This window comes from Aythya ferina (assembly GCF_964211825.1).
Source record: "Aythya ferina genome assembly, chromosome: 1".
In the NCBI taxonomy this organism is placed as follows: Eukaryota; Metazoa; Chordata; class Aves; order Anseriformes; family Anatidae; genus Aythya; species Aythya ferina.
The window spans coordinates 7,974,876-7,981,016 of NC_140296.1; the positions used below are offsets into that span (position 1 = coordinate 7,974,876).

The window sequence follows — 6,141 nt, forward strand, 5'->3', positions numbered from 1 at the left end:
TCCTGGATCAACCCCAGGTTCGCCACACTCTTCCAGGAACCAGTGGCTTTTCCCCCGGAAGAAGGCGGCTCATCCAGCACCGTGGACAGGGAGGCCGCAGCACAAGAAGCAGAAAACGCAACAAGCGCCTCTCTTGGCTCATCGGAGCCCACGGACACTGCACTGTCAGCTGCTGCCCTGGCAGAAGGTCCCGGGGAAGAGATTGTCATCTTCAACTCCTGGATCAACCCCAGGTTCGCCACACTCTTCCAGGAACCAGTGGCTTTTCCCCCAGAAGAAGGCGGTTCATCCAGCACCGTGGACAGGGAGGCCGCAGCACAAGAAGTAGAAAACCCAACAAGCGCCTCTCTTGGCTCATCAGAGCCCACGGACACTGCACTGTCAGCTGCTGCCCTGGCAGAAGGTCCCGGGGAAGAGAGGCACGGATCGCCTCTCACAGCACCAGCACCAGCACCAGCAGAGAGGACGCCAGCAAGTCCTCCCTCAGCCCCTATTTGCGAAGATGAGGGGTACAGAGCGCCTCCCCAGACACCTGGAGGTCAAGAGGCAAAGCCATCAGCATGTCCCTGCCCCAGTGAGCACAGCACTGCGGTGGTGGTTGAAAGCCAGGGACGCGCACGACACGCCTGCAGTGTCTCTGAGGAAGAGCTGGATGAAACATCCGAGATTGTCGTTGCTGCAGTGCTACTCCATTCTGTAGCCCTCATGCAGGGAGCCACCAGCAAGGCACCCACTGCTCCCTCGGCTGCATGGCCCAGGGTGCCTCCTCCCACCCCAGAGCCTGTTGACTATACAGCAGTTGATGAAACCGGAGCAGTGGCTACTCCCTTGGCTACGGTTCCTGGGCACCAGGTAAGCCCAGAGCGCGTGGTGGTCTCCAGGCACCGAGGGCAGCCCGAGGCAGAAGCAGTGCGTGGGGTGTGCGTGCTGGGGAGCTGCCTGCTGCTCTCCATTCCCAGACGCCCCAGGCACAAGGGCTGACATCCCTTCCATCACCTACCTGTGCTCTTGCTCTCCCCATGCAGGTTGCCGCCGAGCAGGGAGGCCAAGCGCAGTCCTCCTGCACCAAAGCTACACCAGCAGACGAGCCAGCAACGTGCCAGAAACAAGAGTCGTCCCGGGGACTTTTGGATGGGCCTGTTCAGAGCAGCGAGCAGGAGCAAGGGCTAGGTACGCGCAGGGGGGCTGGCTGGTCCTGGGCCACCCCTCCCCTTGGGGGAAAGGCCTTGGTGGTGGTGTGGGGGGAAGGCAGGGGCTTGCCCATCACCCGCTCAGGCGCTAACCTACACCTCTCTGTCTCCCACAGGCATCCATGACCTCGCACAAGCCCCGGCACACCAGCCACGGCCCACCCACATCAGGAGACAGGCGCTTCGGGCTCTGTGCAGTGCTTTGTGCTGCAGCTTCATCGCAGAAGAGTGGGAGTAGCAGCGCCCAGCTGCCAGCACCAGGAGGGCGCTCGGTGCTGGCAGCTGACATCACTGATAGGAACAGGACAGTGCCCCAGGAATTCAGGACAGTGCCCCAGGAATTCAGATGCCCCAACACATCCTGCCCCCAGCCTCAGCTCATCTGCAGCTGCCTTCTACTGGGAATAAAAGCTCAGGCAGGCTTTTGCCCCCAGTGCTCCTCTCTGTGTCGTTGGTCTCAGGAGAAAGAGTGGTGCAGGCCACGCCAACCTGGCGCCCTGGGCCTCTCACAGTCATAGAATTATAGAACCATAGAATCCTTTAGGTTGGAAAGCACCTCAAAGATCATCACGTCCAACCGTTATATACACATAGCAACTGGCAACGCTCCTCCTGTGAGGCTGAATGTACCATGCCAGTTCTCGTGGGTGAGGAATGTGCCAGCATGTCGCAGGAAGCACGGACGAAAGCACGACAGACACCAGTATGGTCAGATCATGCTCCATTCTATTGCCCGAATAGCCTAACTTTTCTAGTGAACTTAGCAGGGGCGGATAGTGTCTCACCCAAGATTATTGGTCAAAAGCACTCAGACAAACAACTACAAGAAAACAACCCCACCTGCAAGAAAACAAGCCCCTTGTGATTAGCAGTCACGTAGACCTTGTCCTTGAAGCCAGATGCTGGTAACAATGTTTTTCTGAATTCCTCAATTGGGCAATGTGGGAACACTGTCATGGGAATTTCTCACAGTTGCCCCGGTAGCTTGGTTTGCTCAGCTGCAGCAAGCCATGGGATTTTTGCTGTTTCAAAAAATCCCTCAACAGTTCCCTCCCCCCCACCTTTTTTTTTTTTCCTTTTTTTTTTTTTTTCTTTTTCTTTGAGTAAACCAAGCCCGATGTAACAGTTTTGCAAGGAACCCTTTAACCACATTTATTACAATACAACACGCAATGATGATTAACACCACAACAAACAGAATCCTTAATCCCTCTTTGACTAATCTCAGTAACCATCTATGCATCGTTTCAAACAAATCAGTGAACCATTGATTGAAAGGATTGATATCATATTGAATCTTTCTCATGTGCTCTTTCAGGAAAATAACGGATTTGTGAATTGACTCATTATGATCAAAAAGGTTTAAACAGCACATTCCGTCAAAGTCCTCACACCCATGCCTTTGAGCCAAAAGCAAGAAGTCAATAGCAGCTTGATCCTGTAAAAGCACATGTTGCAGACTATTTTGATCTGGTAACACCTCCTCAAGTATCTCTGTCGTGGCATGGGCTTGCTTCTCGGCCCAGCATACCAATTTTTCTAAGTTCTTAAGTGCGGCTGCAGAGGCCATTTTGGCACTAAAATTGCCAATGCCGCTCTAGCTGCAACACCAAGCAATTCAGCATTATCATTGCGATCCGGTGCGAGCAATGCCCATTTATGTCTGGTGATCTCACGCAACTGCGACAAGCTAGGAGCAAATGTAATGAGTTTATCTAAGCAACATGGACCTCCGATAGCATTTGCAGGGACACCTTGCCAGGCCCTATCCCCACAAATCAGAAAAACATCAGGAGGTAAGGCCATAGCTGTACGATTGTTCCAAACGCTACAGTTGTTACCCCTTGTCTCCGTGCCATAAACCCCTAAACCCTGCCTAGCAGTGTCATTGTAATCACAGGTGTTACTTGTATTTCTGTACCGGTATGGCCCTTTCCAAGTTCCTGTAGCAGGATCTCGGTAATTCATTCTTATTTGTGGTAACACATTTGGTGCTGCTATATTTATTGTTTGAAAATGAATACTTGCAGGAGGGTCTTCTCGGTCCCTAGTCAAGCATAAGCGATTCAAGACAACCAATGCCTCGGACAATCGTTCATCGATGTTCTTGATCTCTTTTAATCTCACTAATTGTTCCTTTCCAACCTGATGTGACGCTAGCAAGACCTTGCAGTCTTGTGTCTTGGTGAAGGATGAGGATGACATTTTGCAGGAAGAACACAAGGCTTGGTGAGAGGTTAGTTACTACGGAAACACGCGAGTATGGTCAAGAGAGTACTAGGGCTTCTCCTGCCCAAAAAGTGGCCCAGCTGCGGTGCATTTACACTAATGCACGCAGTATGGGTAACAAACAGGAGGAGCTGGAGGCCACCGTGCTAGAAGGAAACTATGACGTAGCTGCCATCACGGAAACCTGGTGGGATGATTCCCATGACTGGAGTGTGGCTGATGATGGCTACAAACTGTTCAGAAGGGATAGGCCCATGTCCTTGAAGACAAAATCATCAGCCTGCTTCTTTGCAAGGGCATAAGAGAAAAAGAGCAGGGCTATCCTGGATGCAGCGCTGCACGGTGTCCTGGTGTGCAAGGTGTGGTGGTTTTACCGTGCTGGGCAGCTAAACCCCACAACCGCTCTCTCACTCCCCCTCCTTTAGATGAGGAGGGGGAGAAGTAAAGCAAAGAACACCTCACGGGTTGAGATAAGGATAATTTAATTAAAGGGAAATAATTATAATAATTAAATAAAGACTACCATGAACTAAACAATTTAACTAAGGGGAAATAAAAGGGAAAGGGGAAAAAAGGGAGGAAAACAAACAAACAAAATAAATGAAAGCTATATGGAAGTGCAGAGGAAAGAAATTACTCTCTACTTCCCACAAATGAGCGATGATTGACCACGTCCTTGAAGCAAGGCCTCAACGCACGCAGCCGGTGTTCGAGAGGAGGACCGACGTCTTCTCAACGAGAGCCCACCCCTCCCCTCTTCTTCCTGTTTCCACCTTTCATTGCTGAGTGTGACATCACATGGTATGGAATATCCCTTTGATTGGTTTAGGTCAGCTGCCCTAGTGATGTTTCTCTCCTCACTTTTTTGCCCACTCCCTAGGAGGGTTAGAGAAAGGCCCAATGCTGTGCCACTGCTGCTCAGCAGTAGACACAACACTGGTGTGATAACACTGCTGTTCCAGCTACAAGTACAGAGTACGGCACTGTATGGGCTGCTGCCGGGGAAGTTAACATTCCAGCCAGACCCAGTACACAAGGACAGCCAGGCATATTTCAGGACAGCAGCTGGAGGTACAGCTAATGGAAAAGAAGCAAGGAGCAAAGGAACTAAGGCATGCCTGAAGAGGAGGGCAGTCCCGTCTGGGTATCTGCTACTCATCTGTGAGCCTGAATGTCTGAGCAAGGGAGATAACTCGTCGCTGTGCTCAAATGCAGGCTGAGGTGTTGGCTGACTCAGAACGAACCGCTAGGTGTATGCAAAAAAATAAGTCAGAGCCTTCTTGCTGTCCCGGAGGGCAACTGACATACCACAGGTGACATCACGACGGCTCAAATCTCCTCTTTCTAAAACGTGGTGCCTCTGCCAAGCCTACCTTGTGAGAACAGTTGCTGGCCCTATACTCTCCGTTAGGGTGCCATTCATCTGTCTTCTCACCAGGAAAAGTTTCTTTCTTATAATGGAGCCCGTGAATTCTGGCAAAGTGTTCTGAAAGCTGGAAGACGGGCTTCTTTACATCAAGGAGCCGAAGGTCTGCCATGGGTAGCTCCCAGTTAATAGCGAAGAACGTGCCCAGCCCAGGGATTGCGACCCCCTGAAAAGCAAGGAAGGAGGAAGAGTATTTCAGTATTTCTGGCACTGGAAATCCAGCGTGGGGCTTCTCCTAGCCAGAAGATGGGCCCTTGTGCTTTGGCCACTGCTCCTGGGAAGGTGCCAGAAGGCGTCACTGCGGAGAGCCCTGGAGATGGCCTCAGTGTGTGGGAGTTTCCCAGCTCCCTCCTTTTTGTCCCCTACAGAAGAGCTGGGCTAGGAAGAGCACAGCCAACAGCCTCAGCTCCGTAAAATTCCCTCCAAGCAGTTCCCAACAAGTAGGGAAAGCCTTGAGTGCCAGCACCAGCGACATGCTGGCCTGCCCACTCTGGCCACGGGCAACACACAAACACCAGGCAGAATGGACCCCGTCCTTCTGCTGGAGCTGGGCTCTTCTTTTGTGCATATTGCCAGAGCAGCAAGGGGCAGATCCCGGGCTGCCAGGCCCAACGTGAGGCCACCAAGCAGGCGCCAGCTGCCAGAGGCTGCAGGAAGGTTCCAGAAGCAGCGGCAGCAGCCCGGGCAGGGGCAGCCGCGAGTGCAGGAGCCGCTCCTGGGCTGTGGGCTCAGCGGCAGACGCCTGCCCCTGCAGGGGACCAGGCCCACCCAGAGCCTGCCCAGCGGCATGGGCCTTGCCCAGACATCCTGGGGGGAAGCCCTGGCCGCAACAAGTGAGCGGGGGGGATGCAGAAGCCCCTCACAAATGCTGACGAAAAACAGGGCCCTCAAAGTGAGAGGCCATGTCACTCACCATGACAGCCCCGGAATGCGGAGAAAAGCGGCACTGCTCGCTCCAGACAGCACGTTCCCTTCAGCACAAAGAACAAGAAAGGCCTCTTGGCTCTAGATGCTGCCCGACACCACTGACAGCCGTGCTGGGGACAGCCCAAGGCCTCAGCCAGCTTGTGGCGCGGGGGGCAGGCAGAACTGCCAAATGGCCGCCAGGGCTGTCAGAGGGTGGGGCTGGAGCCGCCCTGTCAGGGAGCAGCTTTTCTCTCTGTCTCCCTGCACTCAGGGAGCACTTTCCTGTAGATCCCCTTTCCTGTAGGGCCACAGCTGAGCCGAGCATGCCAGCACTGAGAAGGAAACTCTCTCCTTTCAGTCCCATACAAACCTCGAGAGTGCCCCAGGGGG

At 53.3% G+C, this 6,141-nt stretch overlaps 1 long non-coding RNA gene across 1 annotated transcript; it reads left to right on the forward strand.

Annotated features, from left to right (window-relative positions):
* Nucleotides 1-804: 804 nt before the first annotated feature.
* LOC311430073 lies at nt 805-1,501 on the forward strand. The gene is made up of 3 exons (XR_014688538.1): nt 805-852; nt 1,026-1,170; nt 1,307-1,501. It is a non-coding gene; the product is annotated as an uncharacterized lncRNA (long non-coding RNA).
* Nucleotides 1,502-6,141: the final 4,640 nt, after the last annotated feature.